The sequence below is a fragment of the Pezoporus flaviventris genome, unplaced genomic scaffold, assembly GCF_033815535.1.
Source record: "Pezoporus flaviventris isolate CSIRO_AGI_PZ_B2104156 unplaced genomic scaffold, CSIRO_AGI_Pfla_v1 ptg000031l, whole genome shotgun sequence".
NCBI lineage: Eukaryota > Metazoa > Chordata > Aves > Psittaciformes > Psittacidae > Pezoporus > Pezoporus flaviventris.
In genome coordinates, this window is record NW_026892579.1 from 43,827,101 (window position 1) to 43,843,151 (window position 16,051).

Sequence of the window (16,051 nt, forward strand, 5' to 3'; positions counted from 1 at the left end):
CCCGCGCCCGGGGCTATCGGTACTGACCCAAATCCGCCCAGATCTGCAGAGATCCCATCCCCTCTCCTCCCAGCTGGTCGGCTCTTATTTTTGGGGAAGGGGGAGAGCCGGACTGCGTGTGTGTCAGTGTTTGAGATCAGTAGGACTGCGCATACATTTTTCGCATTTTTGGCTTTGCAGAAGGCAGCACTTCCTCAAGACGTCAAAACCAGATCTGAGCCCGTTCACAGCTCGTGAAAATACTTTGTACTTCCTCTTGCTGTTTTGAGGGTTAAATAAGGTTAGAAGTTGCAAGAGTGGTGGAGCAGCGCTTGGTCTCCCCCTTCCCTAAAAGACAAGTATGTGAGTCATTTACAGAAAGAAACAAACAAAAAGCCTACAAGTTACAGTATTGGAAGCACGGCATAAAAATATCTAGATATTTGTTCATACCAGGGGTTTGCTTGGCGAGCTCTTTAAATGTGAGAAGCCATGATGCTGACCGCAAAGCCAGCAAGTACAGCTCTGTGCCAGTGAACCAGAGAGCTCACAGCTGCGTTCTGCCTGGGGCGAACGCCTCGAAGGAAGGGTCTGGGTGCACTGAGAGGTGTGATTCTCATGAATAAGGCAAGCTGTGAAGCGCTGGGAAGCCGAGCGGTTTGGTAGAGCTGTGAGCACGTAGGATTTGCTGCCGGCTTGACCCTCTGCCCTTTCACACCCTCTGAGCAAGCATCCCAGAGTAGCATCACTGAATGCTTTTAACTTCTTGCCTTTACCCAGGCTGTATCCAGATGTCCTTGAATTGTTCTTTGGTCTGAAAATTCCAAATTTTCTAGTTAGAAAATAATTTGAGTGACATACTTAGTCTATTAAAAGCCTTGGTATCTGTTACTGAAGCACATATTTAATATAGGAACCCTTGCAGCACCCAGCTTAGTAGAACACTAAGCTGCTGGCTTGCATTTTTTATCCTCAAGTCTCAAAGTACCTTTTAAAAGAAATAAATCACATTGCTCCACTTTCAAACAGGAAGAACAGTCACATGGAAAACTGGAACCAGGAGAGAGAACTGAACCTCAGATTCTCAGCAGCTTAATGTTCTCTTATTTTTCTGGGGCATGCCTTCTGACTGCTGTGTAATGGGCATGTCTTTAGCTGGATGCTTTTATAAAAGAAGAGGCAGCTGTCACCGATCATCTGGAAATATTCTGACTCCATTAGTGCATGTTATGTGTATGCACTCAGATTGTCTGCACTGAATGCATCAAGGACAGAAGAATATTTTGATTCTTGATACAGATAGTAATTAGGAGCTAGAAAAGTCCAACTTTTAAATCCTGCAAAACAAAGGGACCGTTATATATTGATGAAATGAACTGTAGAACATCTACATAGCTTTAGCATCACATACTGCGCTAAAGACTGAAGTTGAACAGGCTGTAGTGGCATGGCAGGCAAGTGACACATTTCAGATTCTCAGCTTTGCACAATCATGTTAGAGACCAGGAAATAATTGTTTAACTGGCTACTTTTATATTATCCAAGACAACAGTAGCTATCTGTGCTAAACTGTTATGCTAGTGGTGGCATGAGACAAATCAATTTTGAGGCACATCGGTAGGTTTCAGATTCCTCAATGAAGTCACCTCTTACTCCTTGGACTTTGTGAGGGATCTCATATAGTGCCCAAGTTTTGTCTTTGAAGAAGTGCAGGACTCCCATTAAAATTCTGTCTCATGGCTACCAGCCCCATCCCAGTGTTTCAAACACCTTAAGCTTTCTCAGATGAAAGAATGCGCTTGCATTTACACATGTGAATTGTGCCTCTAAATGTAGGTATACAAACACCTGCATGTTATTAGATGTTAATTAGGTATCTGTTCTCCCATTAGTCAGGAGTAGGGTCCAGGCCTGATGCTTTCATACACTTGTCTTGCATATCATGAGAAACAGGTAGGTGCCTACGGTCAGTTCCCTGGTGAGCCACACAATGGACCATCCACAAAGAGGCTGTGTTATCACAGATCAAAGCTACCCAGGCTCTGTTGACACAGGTCCTGTTCCACAGGTAGGGTAAGCAGATGTATTCAGGGCTTCTTAAGGTGCACTTGGGTATCATGCCTTGTTTTCTACTGCTCTTCAAAAGCATCAGATCTCTTGTAGGTCCTTGTGACCTATCTCAGGTAACTCAGAATGCCCATTGCTATGCAAATGAATGTGTCTTAACTACAGTAGAACCTTAGACACCTAGCTGAAGACACCTTCATACAGACATCTAAAATTTAAGAGCCTGAATCCCACACTGAATCTCATCCAAACCAGTCTGCAATCTCAAATGTCAGGCAAATTGAACACTTTTTTTTTTTTTAAGATTCTGCCCTTATAACATCTGCTGTATTTTGAATGCTGTCACAGTTTTGAGTTTTTTTGGTGTTGTTTTGTTTTTTTTTTTGTGGGTTGGTTGGTTGGTTTTTTTTTGGTTGTATTTTTATCAGGAATGATTCATCAAGTCACTTACAATGTTGGCAGATACTTGAATTTTTGTCTACCTGGAAGAGAATTGTTTAGTCTTTTGTAGAGGTTGGTGCCTTGCAAGTCTTGAAATTCATGGCTTTGTGCAAAATTGCACTAACAGTCATCTGGATGCAAACAGAGGTCTCAGAACAGATGGGAATATGAGCTTTCAGCTTTTGATGTTTAGCTTGCTAAGCAGAACTAATGTATTTATCTAGCAGTTTTCTTAAGCATTGCATGTAGGAATCAATTTGTGAATAAAAGGACATCTTTCTTAATGCTCATTTTAGCTTTGTGCAGACTGAAATGAAGGTTAGTATGAAGAGCATTCCTTGGAAAAAGAAAGATTTAAACCTCAGTTCAGAGGTTACCAAATTCAAGGGGAAGTGTCTTCTATTTCAGTGGCCATTGAATCAGGCCCTTAATCATATCCTCAGTTTGGAAGTACTTTATTTTTGTGGTTAACTCAGAAAAAAAGGATAATGCTAATATATTCTATGAAGTAAACTGTATGAATATTCAGTAGGATCCTGTCATCACTTGCATAATTCATGGTACCAGTGATATTGTTTGGAATTGTAGCTGTTCATCACTTGTGAAGATGAACTCCAGTGCTATTTTGGAATTTAGGGACAGAATTTTCTTCTCTGAAATTTTCTGCTGAAAATTAGCAATAAAGCCTTTTGAGACAAACAGAGGGAGCAGAGAAGGGAGTTAATCTATTATTTTACGACTCTGAATTGTGTCTGAAATTGTTTCTTATGACAGAATTATGCGGCTGTGGTTTTGTCAGTATCTTTCTTCTTGGGACAATCATTATTAAGGGAGCAGAGATATCTTCTTCATCTCAATTGTTGTAGATATAGTCAGCTTGAAGAGCTTGCTTTCTCAGCATAACATTGAGCCTTTACTACAGTAAGCCCTCCGGTTTATTTCTTGTATCAACTGAAGCATGGGCAGCCTGATCTTTGCTGACAAGGGACCAACCATGGCAGATTAGAGCAGCTACGCCGCTCACTGAAAATACAGGAGTCTCAGCTGGAAATCTGACCTGTATTTATCTACCTGTTTGGAAGTCAGTATATAGAAAATAAAATCCCCTTTAAAAGACACATATACATTAAGTGATGGGACTTTGGCTATGTAACTGTATAGGAATGTGATTAGACCCTAGGACTTTTTTTGTGTATGGTTCTTAGTTGTAACTACCTTATTCACATAAACATGGACAAAGCGTAATAATAGTGTTCGTATACACTGAGACATGCTTCTTGTTAATGCTGTAGCACTGAAAATCATAAAAACAATTAGCAGGAAAGTTACCTTTTTAATTCAAAAGTTTATTGAGAAGCAAACACAGAAAATTTATTCATTCTGTGTGCTGCTTCTACAATGAAACTGCAGAGTATTTCAGTGTAATTACATTGTAAAAAATTAGCTCAGATTTGCTTGAAATAATATTCCTACTGCAAAACAAATAGTAATAATTTCAGTAGCTCACTGGATATGTAATGTTTCATTTATCACTATTAATAAGAAAATGTCTAAGTACCGAACTATTTTAAGCTGGTCAGCACAAACCCATTTTCATTTGCATCTAGCAAGATGTATCCTGGCAACCGTATATTTTTGGATTCGTAACAATTTATTCTATTCATTTTATTCAAATGAGGTAACCAATACTGCAAAAATCACGAGAATTTGAGATGGATAACTTCTATTATTCAGAGCTATAGATAGAAGACTAGGAATCCATGTGAGGAATTTTTTTTTTTTTAATAACCTATTAAACATTTCCTTCAGTCTGTCTACCCAACTAAAATGTTTATCTGACATGGTTCACATACTTTTACTCCAAAATGGAAAGCAGCAGCAACCCAAGCTGTGTCCTGGGAAGTAATGCTTATCCCACACCACAGGCCTCATCCTGCTGTGTTATTTTCTGAGTTGAAAATATTGCAATTTTCCCCAGACTCACATAGAACTTACAGGGGGAAGAGGAAGAGCAGAGGCTCCAAACATTGACCACATCTGACTTGACTGCATGCTGACTTGAAAATTTGATAATACAGTCCCTACAGCAAACACTAGGTTTAAGTGATATGTATGAGTTTTTTATCATATTGTGTGTGAATGTCACTGAAAGGACATTTTTCAGGGAAGCCTATCTTCTGGTTTTGGTGGATATGTGTGAATTGTTTGCATTTGCTATAGAAGAGGTTTTGCAGAAACCTGTATATCTTCAGTATATTCTTTTATTATCAAAACAGTTTCTTTGAGAAGATTTAAGGAGTTCTGCTGGGACAAAGCTCTGTTTACAGAAACATTTGATATAATACCTTCATAAGAGCCAAATGTCTATAAAAAGAATTTCTTTCTTTTTTTCCACTTGTGGTGTTCAAGAGCTTTCAGTTTGGATCAGAATCACTGAACCTGCATACTCTTAACAAGCCAGGCCTATATAGTTCCTTCTAAAACAACAATGAAAAATGAAACTTTCTGTAGCAACATAGCTGGTACATTGAACCAGAATCCCGCCAGCTAGTCATCAACGTACATGATGGCTACTGTTGTTCCACTCTAAGACAATAATCTGGATACACCAGTGTATATCCAGACTCAGTTATACCCAGAATAAATTCAAATTCGACAACTGAAATAAATAGTCCTCGGTCACTTTTCCTGTCCTTGTAGCAGAGCTAAGTGTACGTACAGCAAGAATGGGTCAACAGTTTATGAAGCAACTCCTGAGTCCCTGAAGTATGCAGGTGCCTTAGGACCCATCCATACATGGTAGTGACCAACACAGTATTCAGAATGTGCTTCATGAGATAACCAGTAGAGCCTTCCTTGAGTACAACTGGCTCTGTCAAAACAGAGGAGTACATAGGTGATGAAAATGGAAATTTCAGCCATCTCAGTTTGCCCCATTGCTACATGGCAGTCAGTGAACTTAAGTTTGACTGGAATCTTTGTTAGAGAGTTGAAAGGTCAGAACTCCATTTGATGATGTATGAAGTGATGAGCAGTTGCTACAGGAAATTACGCAAGCGTGTTTAAAGTAACAGTTGGGTTGCTTTTGTAATAGGAAAAGCGAGGGTTTGAATTGCCCATACAATCTCAGTGTGGATCCCAATACATATACATTATGATATTTTTGCTAACTCCATATACATGAATGCTTTATGTTTATAAACAAACACACATAGCCTCTGACTCAGCCAGAAAGGAGGGGGGGGCCCAGCTGGACTACAGGAAAAGTATATTCAGCTCTTGATTCTGGTATATCCTAATTCTTAACTCTGCAGCTTTAAATACTGTAATACTCTGTCTTCCACTCACTATTTGGAAATGATCTGCAGGATCCAGGCTCTCCTTTGAAAGAGCATTAAGTTGTGAATGGATATTATCTTCTCAGTTTTACTGTAATGCAAAGGACATGACTGCTCACAGCTGTTTGTCAACTTCTTGCCTGTGTTTATTGTCTCCAAAGATTTGCTGGGATGATTTGCTAATTGACTATATTAGACAGGTTAGATTAAACAGTTTTACTTCTAGGTCTTTCCTGGGTCATCTCATTTCAACTGAACCATGTAATGATATGCTTACCCTGTCAACTCTGCAGGAAGACATGAGTAAATGTGACAACTTCCAGTGGAGAGAGAGATGGGCAGGTTGTTCTTGGAGTGCACATCTGCTTAAGCATCCAGCAAACTTAAGGCATTCAAAACTGGGTTCCCTATTCTACAATTATTTGGCTCCTCTGATATAGCAAAATATTTAAAGCACATGCTATAAATTTCATTAAGTCACTTGGGTTTATCTGTACCTGTTTATTGGGTTTGATGTACCCAAAATAAATCTGAGGATATATAAAAATCACTAGGTGTAAATCTTTTTTTTTTTTTTTTCCTGAAGGTTGCTTTTTTCCCTTTACCTGTGTTTCACAAATTGGAGGGGACCTATACTACATGCAAAGCAGCAGAAGACTGACTCCTCTCTCTTTTCTGTTTTTATTTGAGATCAAGGATGATAAATAAGTTTAAAATTGTCTTACATATTTTATTCATCTGACAAAAGCCCCCACATTCCATTTTTTTTTTCTCTAAAATCTGAAGAGTCAAGAATGGCACCTCTTTAAAAAGGAGTGCTTCTTAGTCAAAAGTTCAAAGAAAATTTAAGTGTAACAGCACTCAATTTTGACGTGGTGCCAACATGAAAAAAGTTTAAGTCCTCTACAAATCTAGGCATTCCAAGCTTAGGCTATCATTCATCTAGTTTGTAATACAAACAGCCCAGCCATAGAAGTGTTAGGAACATTGAGATAACGCTTTTTTCACTTCCAAAAGTGCATTATCATCTTATAAAAGATATAATAATTGTAGCCCACATACTATCCTCCTGATAGATGATGTTAAAACTACTTACAAAAGGTAAATGTCCTCATTAATAGTAAACTATCTCAGCCTTTTCTGATATCTAGACTGGGAAAGCTAAACACATTCTCCTGAGTTTAACCTTGCATCTCTTCATGCAAGCATTGAGTTTATATGTAAATGAAATCAAATATTACTTATCTGAAAGATAAATACAGTGGTAATTATATAACCTGGTTTCGGTGATACTTAGTTGCCATCTGGGGTTAAACCACAACATTATGAAAAGTCAATAGTCAGCAGTCAAGCAGATGTGTATAATGAACAATAATTAATGCTGAGTCAATTATAAGGATAAATGGAAAGTTCATTTATATGGGTAGAAAAAAGACTTGTTTCCACAGTAAGTTGAACAGTCATAGGATCACAGGATCATAAAATAATTCACGTTGGAAGGGACCTCAGGCAGTTTCTAGTCCAATGTCCAGCTCAGAGCAGGATCAGCTGTGAGAACAGACCATGTTACTCTGGTCTTTATCCGTTTGGGTTTTGAAACCCGCCAGGAACGGAAACTGTGCAGCCTCTCTGGGAAAGCTGTTGTGTTCTTGACTGTCCTTGTGCTGAAAAGACTTCCTTAAATCCAGTCTGAATCTTACTTTTTTGCAGCATACATGCATTGTATCTCCTACTCCTGCCAGACATCATGCTGAAGATCCTGGCCCTGTCTTCTTGATAACTTTCTCATGGGCATGGGAAAGTTACTGTTAGTCACCTCTAATAGTCACATACAATAGCAAATCTTTGCTTCATTTTTCCTATCAGTTGCTATGAATAGGAAATAAATATCTTACACCATCTCACTTTCTTCTGTTTACCCAATAATGTCACCTCTCTTAATCACCTGTTACCCTCCTTTCTGTCTTTTGGGATTCATTCACCCCAAAGCCCCCAAAGCCATCTTACATCATGACGTTGCCTTGAGCGTATACTCTAGGGAGAGAAGCTCCTCACTTGCCACCAGCGACAAAAAGTTTCTAGGGGTTAGAGAGAGTGTCTTGTTGCATTGGCATTGCTTTCTTCAATAGCTCTGGTTAGATACTCTGCAGTTCTACCTTGTACAGTTATTTCAGCTTTGTCACTGTGATGCAAACAAAGTGTATCTCTAACAACATAGTATGCAGAGTCTTTTCTAGCTCGTTAATAGGTGGCAGCAGAGAGCTATTTCTTCTGTGGCAAAAATTATGTTCATTCAGTTATTAGAAGGAAAAACTGAACACTGAATTTTATAACGATTAATTTTGCATAAAATAAATGAAAGTCATAAAAAAGCTTTTCATCAGCTCCTTACAGATCTCATAACTGGAGTGGAGCATGTTCTCTCCTTTAAGTCTTTCAGTGCATTTTCTACATTTCTTTGCTTATGAGAGATGGCTTACTGCTACTGGTGTCACTTTTAAAATGAGCTGTAGGACTGAATTGAGAGCTGTGTTTCAGTGCAGCCTTAACAAGAAAATGTCTAACTGCATCACAGCTTCTGTCAGGATGAAAACAGAAGAAAACCATAGATGAATATCGAAAACGCATTAAGAAAGCTCCTGGATAAGGCATTCTCTATGTCTCAAAGATGGCAGATGAGAAAACAACTAAAATACCTTTTCTTGCCATCATCACTAGACCAAATCATAAGCAGATCTATCTCCATTACAGAGTTTGAAATTCAGTTAAAATGTGGGAAAAAAAAAGTGATTTAGGTGGATGCTGCTCTGCCTTTTGCTGAGGTTCAAGATGAGAGAATAAATTTCCTTTCTGTGTGCTTTATTTGTGCGACTAGTGATTACTGATGATATTTTCTTTATCCTGAAAGTTCATCAGTAATAGGGAAATGCATGCAATGTGCAACACATAATGTGCCATTAAGAGTTTTTCCTTCCCAAGCATTAGTTTGTGTCACATTTTGTACTGAACTGTAATAACTTCTTCCAACCAAGTAAAGCACAGTACAAAGAGGAGGCTTAATGCAAGAGTCAGTGAGGCAATTAGTGTTTTATTCAGACAAGCAGGTTCAATTCATGCGGTACCAAATAAGCACTTCCAGCTCTGCTTCCCTGATAATCTTTACTAGTAATTGGGCACATGTAGCTTGCAGTTTGCTGAATAGCACAAAGATGACGACATGGGCCATGCTGCTGTTTGCAGTCCATTGATTACCCTACAGCAAATGGGGAAAAAAGGGAGAAGGTTAAAAGTTGTATTTTAACCTCTTAACAGCTATGAAACCTGCTGACTTTAGGGTCTGGTTCAGGGTTTCAGTGTCTGGCAGAGAGCAACTTTCAGTTCTCTGAAGGGTTCCTCTCTCTCCGAGGGTAACTGCCATGTGAAGCTCATCAAGAAGAAGCACAGATATGCATATTCAGTTCTGGGTACAATAGCTCCATTCTCACTGTCAGGTCAGCAGTCAAGTTCAGTGTAACTCCTCCTTCTGTTTCTGAATCGGGACTTTATGGAAATGCTGGGGATTTTTTAATAAAGTAGCTCTGCTGTGAAACCAGTCTGCTCTTCATGACAGCTCTTCGCTAAGCAGCACCAGTGCAGAGCTTATTAACTCAAAATTTTAAAGTTCAAAGGCAGCATCAGGTTTCAGTAGGCGTCTCTCCTCATCTGCTCTTCACAGCAATATGATTTGTTACCACCCATATTTTTATTACACAAGTAAGATCTACATGCTCTTGCTGTTGTAACACTTGGTCTGTTTTAGTAGCTAATGAACAATTCACACATTCTATTTCTCAAAAGCTAGAGCTTCAGATCTTTAAACTGATTCTCAGCCTTTTTGTACCTAAATTCAGTTGCACTTTATGATTTCTAATCAGCACCAACCTCTTCCATAACCCTGGAAATGGTCATTTTCAGTGATCCATATCGTTATGCAAACTTAAATTCATGCATCAGAGAGCAAAGAAGAATATTATTCCATGACTCTCAGTAATTCATATGAGCTGACTTATGGTCAAATCTTGCTTCACAGAATATAATTTCTCATGTCCTTTTAAGTTTTAGTGTAACAGCCTTTGCAAAAGAACTGCTGCTGGTGATTATAATCTTGAGTGAAATCAGCATCCAGAATATTTAATTTTTAAACCAAAAATGCAAAGTGTGCCATTTCTGGCAAGATTCAGATAAACAGATTTCCCCCCATGATTGTTATAGAGACCCTAAAAAAAAAAAAAAAAACAAACAAAAAAAACTTAAAAAAAAATTTTTGCACCAGTTAATGGGAATTTCTCCTTGTTTTATATAATTTCATTGCTCTGAGTTGCAGTCACATGGAGCCCAGCTTTTAAGTGCTGAGGGCTTATGATAGTGTTAAGTGCATGGAAAATGATTTCCTTTAAATGACTCATTCTTGTGGTTGCCGCCTGCTGACAGAGTATCAGCTCTTCAGTTCACCCATCATTGTGAATCCAGCCGCTGGCTTGACTATGCTATGAATTTGGTGACTGGGTCTCTGGATCGGTGTTTTGAGGGTTTATGATTGCAAATTTACTGCTTTCCTTCTTCATCCCATAGTAATCCTATAGATAGCTGCTGAGGATCATAGTCCAGTCTCCCCAGGTGATTTTCTATTGACTGGGAATCCTTTCTCAGCAACTGTGAGAAGAATTAAGCTTTACTCATAATTAAAAGGGTTTGGAAAACAGTTTTGAGGACAGCCAGGCCTCTCAATAAGCAGAATTCAGTGGGTTAAAAAAAAAAATAAAAGGTTATTTTTTTAATATTTTTTTATTAAATGAAATAATTCGGTATAATTTTCTGGGATCAATTTCACATGTGGCGAGTGGAGTCAATGGGAGCTGCATGGGTGTATCTGAGGAACACATCTAACTGATACATTTTTTCCAGGGTAAACTCAGCTTCTGGAGTTTTTTTTTGTTTGTTTGTTGTTTTGTTTTTTTTTTTTTGTCATTGTTATTGTTATTATTTTTTGTCAAAGTTTCCATTTTCTGTGCAGGAAGTTTTCACCAAAAGAACTTGAGTGTCTGAAATGGTATGTGGCATATCATGCGAGGTGCCTATTAACGAAAGTGAATTTCCTTCTACGCAGTCATTATTTTTGTCATGCTAACTTTCTATATCCTGTAAATATGAACCTCATCTCGAGCAGGAAACACATGTGCACACGTTCTTGTCATTGAAAAAAAATGATAGAAGTCAAAGTTAACTGGCAATGAACTTTTAGACTGCAGTGTTTGTGAAAAGTCACAAACACACCACAAGTTTTATCAAGAAAACATGAAGCATTAAGTTGTAAAGTAAGAGCTGAAAATGAACAATAATATTTATTAGATTTTCTTAAATAAACCTGAGCATTCTGTTTTCCTTCAGGCTAAAGCCTTTTTGTACATATAATAGAACCCCAAAACCCTTCTAATAATAAGAATTCAATTTTGAAGTCTTAAAACTTTTATAATACTGTGTTTGCACAGTCCTATAGCTGTCAAGGGCCAGTTTTATGTTACCATGAGTTTATATAGCTCAAATTGCTTGTGAAGTACTTGCATGTGTAAAGTAACCTATGTACATACAGAAAAATCAGGATTATTTTACAGTGCAACAAAAACTCATCACTTCACAAGCAATTGTTCTTGAGGGAGACATTGTATACCTTGCATAGAAAAACATTGCACAGATTGAGTTTTAATGAAGTCTGGGAGTGGAACTTCAGGGACCCAAGAGAGAATCTGATGAAGAATATTTCTAATAGCTTTAGTTACAGAAAGACTACTTTCACCCGTTAAGGAAAAATGTGATTCCTTCTCCCCGTTTTCCATTCACAGCTGGGCACATTAGGACTGTGCTGCGTTCTGTGCACTTCTGTGCGGCATAATGGCCATGGTGGCCTGAATAAATTGTTGAGAGCAGCAGTAATGGGTCAGGAATATCAGCATAGATACATGTTATAAAGGAAAAAGAAAGAAGAAATCTTACAATGCATTTGAGAAAAAATGTAACATTTCTGCAGCAGCTGTCATCTTAAAAAAACATATAGGTGATACTTGTGCTGATGAATGCAAGTTGTGGTAATTGGGGATGAGGCTGGAATTTGATGGCTTAATCTGGAAAGCAGTTCTCAAAATCCCCACTATTTCACAGATACCTCAGCATTTCATTGGTAATGTTTGCTATGGCCTTGATTTGAGGCTTTGCTTAAAACTGCTGCCATTTCAGAGCAAGTATCTACACCCTTATTTTACAAGTTAAGCCCATTCTAGGAAGCAGAAATAGGTATTTTGCTTCAGCTGTGTGAGGGCACAAACTGCCAACACATTCCTGATGCACACAGAGAGCAAGGCACCTCTACCTGACAGCTTGGCTGCTCCTTGTGATTGAAGCTGGGCCATATCCTTGCAGGTCCTGTGCAAAGGATATGGAGTATGGAGCTTTTCCCATTCGTTTTCTGCAGAAGACGTCTTGGGAAGAGCTGGGATTTTCTGCATTTCAAATGACATGTCAGGGAGCAGCAGGGTTCTTGGCCACATCAGGTGTGTGGAAAATTGAGGGTGCCCTCACTCCGCAGGCTCAACTCCCTAGTGCCAGAGCCCAGGATGGAGGACCGGGGTCAGCCACAACCCCTGCCATGATGCAGCAGGGCCAAGACCTGCAAAATTCATTCTTGTTATAATTATTCTGTAAATCTATGTCTGTAAGAAATATGATTTTTAGTAGAAACCAGGATAATCTAGGCTTGAGCAAAGAGTTTTCTAAGAAAAGCAAAGTTTCTAAATTTTGTCTTCTCGCTGATTGTGTCAAAAAATAGTAATAATTTTTCTTCATAGCTATTTAAAAATCCAGTGATCCTTTTTAGGACAGATCTGTTCCAAATCTTCATCAGTGGCTGGTGTTCCTGGCAGCCCTGAAATATCTGTTGGGTCATTTAATCATTTTTTGCCTCAAAGGCCTGTATGTGGCACTTACAGACATTCAGATGTAACATGGGATCTGTCACAAGTCAAATGTTAGTAGACATTTGTAAACATACACATCAGTTCTTGATCAAGCTTGTATGGCTTTTCTTCTTTGTAGGTATATACTTTCAGTTAACTTCTGTTTATACTGCTGAAAGAAATGTAACAAAGTGTAGGGCTGGTGACCCAACTGCCACCAGAGAGGTCACTACAGAGAAGGCTTCACTGTACAAAGAACTGGTAAATATGGGTTGTGGCAGCTTCTATTTAACCAGTTCTAAAAAGCCCTTGCAAAAGTTCTACTGAAATTGGATCTTCTTTAAAAATAAATAAATAAATAGCTGCACATCCTAAAATGCTGACTGTAGGAAGGGACATTAAGAACATGACATGTCTGTGTCATAGTCAGTGAGTATAGCCCTCAAGAGTCGTTGCACATCTTTAAAATTTCACTGCCGTTCTGGGTTTTGGGGGTTTTTAATTTTGGGTTGTGTTGGTTGTGTTTTTTTCTATATTGGGTCACCTTGTAACAAAATCAGACCAGTTACTGTAGCAGGCTTGGGTTGCAGGAGGTATTCATTCCAACTATGACAATATTTGGAATAGAACATTCCTGGGAGGTCTACTGGCTTATTTCAAGATGTTCTTTTTTATCGAGACTGTCTTTCATTTGAATTCTTGCTTAAATTTTGTTGTGTTCCCTTGTTTTTTCTGTGGAAAATCTAGGGTGCAAAATTCACGATGGTAAAACCACTGAAATATAGCTTTTCCAGAGATAGAATAGTTATAGGTGATACAGAATGCAGGGAGGTATAATAAAAAAGCCATGTTAAAATAATCACTAATGTGCTTTAAAAATAGAGCTAAAAAAATTCTAAACCGCATAAAATCACATAAAGATTCACACCTCCTTGAACACAGGTTATTTTCTATATCTCATTTCCTTTACTTTCTTTTCTGTCTGTCTTTGTTTTCAATTCCTGTGAAGTAGCAAAGAGTTAAACACAGCTAAACTTTGGTCAGTATGATGTCAAACTGTTGCAAGTTCCAGGCTCAGGGAATGGGGAGCAGAACCAGGTCACCCAACTGAGAGCTTCAAAGAGATTAGTCTTCTCATTATGAAGGCATTTGAGCAAAGATAAACAATACTTCCATAAAGGCTTGTAAAACACAGTTTTAATGTAAATATAGGAACACATGTATTTATGTAATGTTTAGATTCTAAAGGTTTCTCTCATCCTTCATCTGACTAACTTGTAGCTGCTTCACAGTCCTCTGGCTAAGGATATGTACGTACCTCCTTCAATATTAAATCTTCAGGCTGTGAAAGAGCTGGTATTTACCTGAACTTCAGGATAGTTCTTTAGAACTGTCTTTGAAGGATATTCAATGATTATTCAGTCCTACATGTCTTTTCCTTCTTTATGGGTTTCTTGGTCCTCAGTTCCATCAGGAAGGTGTTTTGACTTTCCTGTCATTATGCAACTGTTCAAGCCACTTGAGTTTTAGAAACATGGTGTGCTTTTGTCATGGACATATGCAGTTATTACTGCCTAGTAGCAAACGTGGCATTTTCTTGACACTGAAGCAGTCAGTTTGACAGTGAAGCCTACTCATCCTCCTCATTCCTGCTTTCTACTCCTTCTTCTCCTCTTATTTGCTGGACTTTCAGATTATGCCAGTTATTTTTATCTCCCATAATTTCACTGAACTGCTTACAAGGAATTGTATTTGCATAACTGAACATTTGATGAACTGGGGGAAAAGAGAAGGGGATTCTTCCATGCTGAACAAAAGCATTTAGTAAAATATCCACCCCAGCAAGGCCTTATTCACATTTCAGTCTTTGTTTAGAGAATGCAGTAAATTTAGGTTTAGGACTCCTAGCACCAGATGAAAATAAAATGAATACATGATAACTATTCTTGTATAAACCAGCTGTGTTAAGTTCTTTTAATGATTAATTTATGTGAGGCATGGACATTGCAATAATAGGTTTTGTGCATAGCAAGTCATTGTCTATCTGATCCACTGTATGTTGTGTCAAATGCTTGCCATTCTCCCATATTCAGCATAGAGATGGTCAGAAAGACATAAAGCCAACATAAATTTTGTGTCATATGTTCAAGACTAACTCTGCAAAAACATGATTATATGCCTGGTTTTAATCCAAACTAGTTTAAAATTCTTGGGTGATCAAAAAATGCTCAGTCAAGTATTGATAACAGTATACCAGTTTTCTGAGTGTGAAACTTTATTTGAGACTTATAAATAATTACATGTGAAATGATAATCACCCTTTATACAAATATATAAGTAGAATTAATCTTTCTGACTTCTGACAGCCCCAGACACTGTGGTAACAAGTCACTTGAGAAGGAATGTAACTCCTCCCTCCAACTCTGTCCTTGAGGCATATTGCATTACATGATTCATCTGACCTAACTTTGGATGTGTGCACCTGAGCTAGCCACACTTTATAGACAATGAGGAGAAATTGGCAAATTGGCATGTGATTCGTCTGACCTGTTTTAGCCACATACTTTAGGATGAGTTAATTGTAGTCTAGAAGTATGTCGTAGTCTCCTTGACTATAAAACTAGTCTATAAGACCTGATCAGATGAAGATGTCTAAAATAGGACAAATGAATACTATTTAAACTTATCTGAAAGCAGAGACCAGACTATGTAAAGCATTCCACAAAGGAAGCAGGGGATGGAGAATGGGGGGTGGAGAATGAAATGGTGGAGGGGAAAGGATTGTATCTTAAAGCTACACAGTGCCAGGAAAAATTATAGGTGTTAGGTGCTTGCTGAGTAAAGGGATTCATAAATACCAGATATCCTCTACTCACTTGCTCAAACATAGGTATCCACTGCTTTTCAAGATGCCGTGGTTATTTGAAAGAGTTGCAGAAGTTTGTCAAATATGACATCAGTGATCCAGGCCATTCTGGAGTGGCAGTGAGGGACTGGGTCAAACACTAAGATGTATCAAACAATCCTACATTTCAATGTGCGTGCAACAAGATCAGTTTCCTACTATCTTTGTAAAAACATATCTAGGGTGGGATTCAGCTCCAGATAGAGACATCTATGCTTAGGTTTCTACCTGTAGGAGTCTGTACATGTACTTGGTGTCTAAAAATCTTGTTACAGTCAACAAAACTTGATTTGCCCCTGCATATAGGTAGATAAAGGTCTATGAGATGCCCCAGA

The 16,051-nt window shown here is 38.3% G+C and overlaps 1 long non-coding RNA gene across 1 annotated transcript; it reads left to right on the top strand.

Moving 5' to 3' along the window:
* LOC133273456 (uncharacterized) lies at positions 1-2,322 on the top strand. Its single transcript, XR_009744817.1, has 3 exons — positions 1-76; positions 181-342; positions 1,009-2,322. It is a non-coding gene; the product is annotated as an uncharacterized LOC133273456 (long non-coding RNA).
* The last annotated feature ends 13,729 nt before the right edge of the window (positions 2,323-16,051 follow it).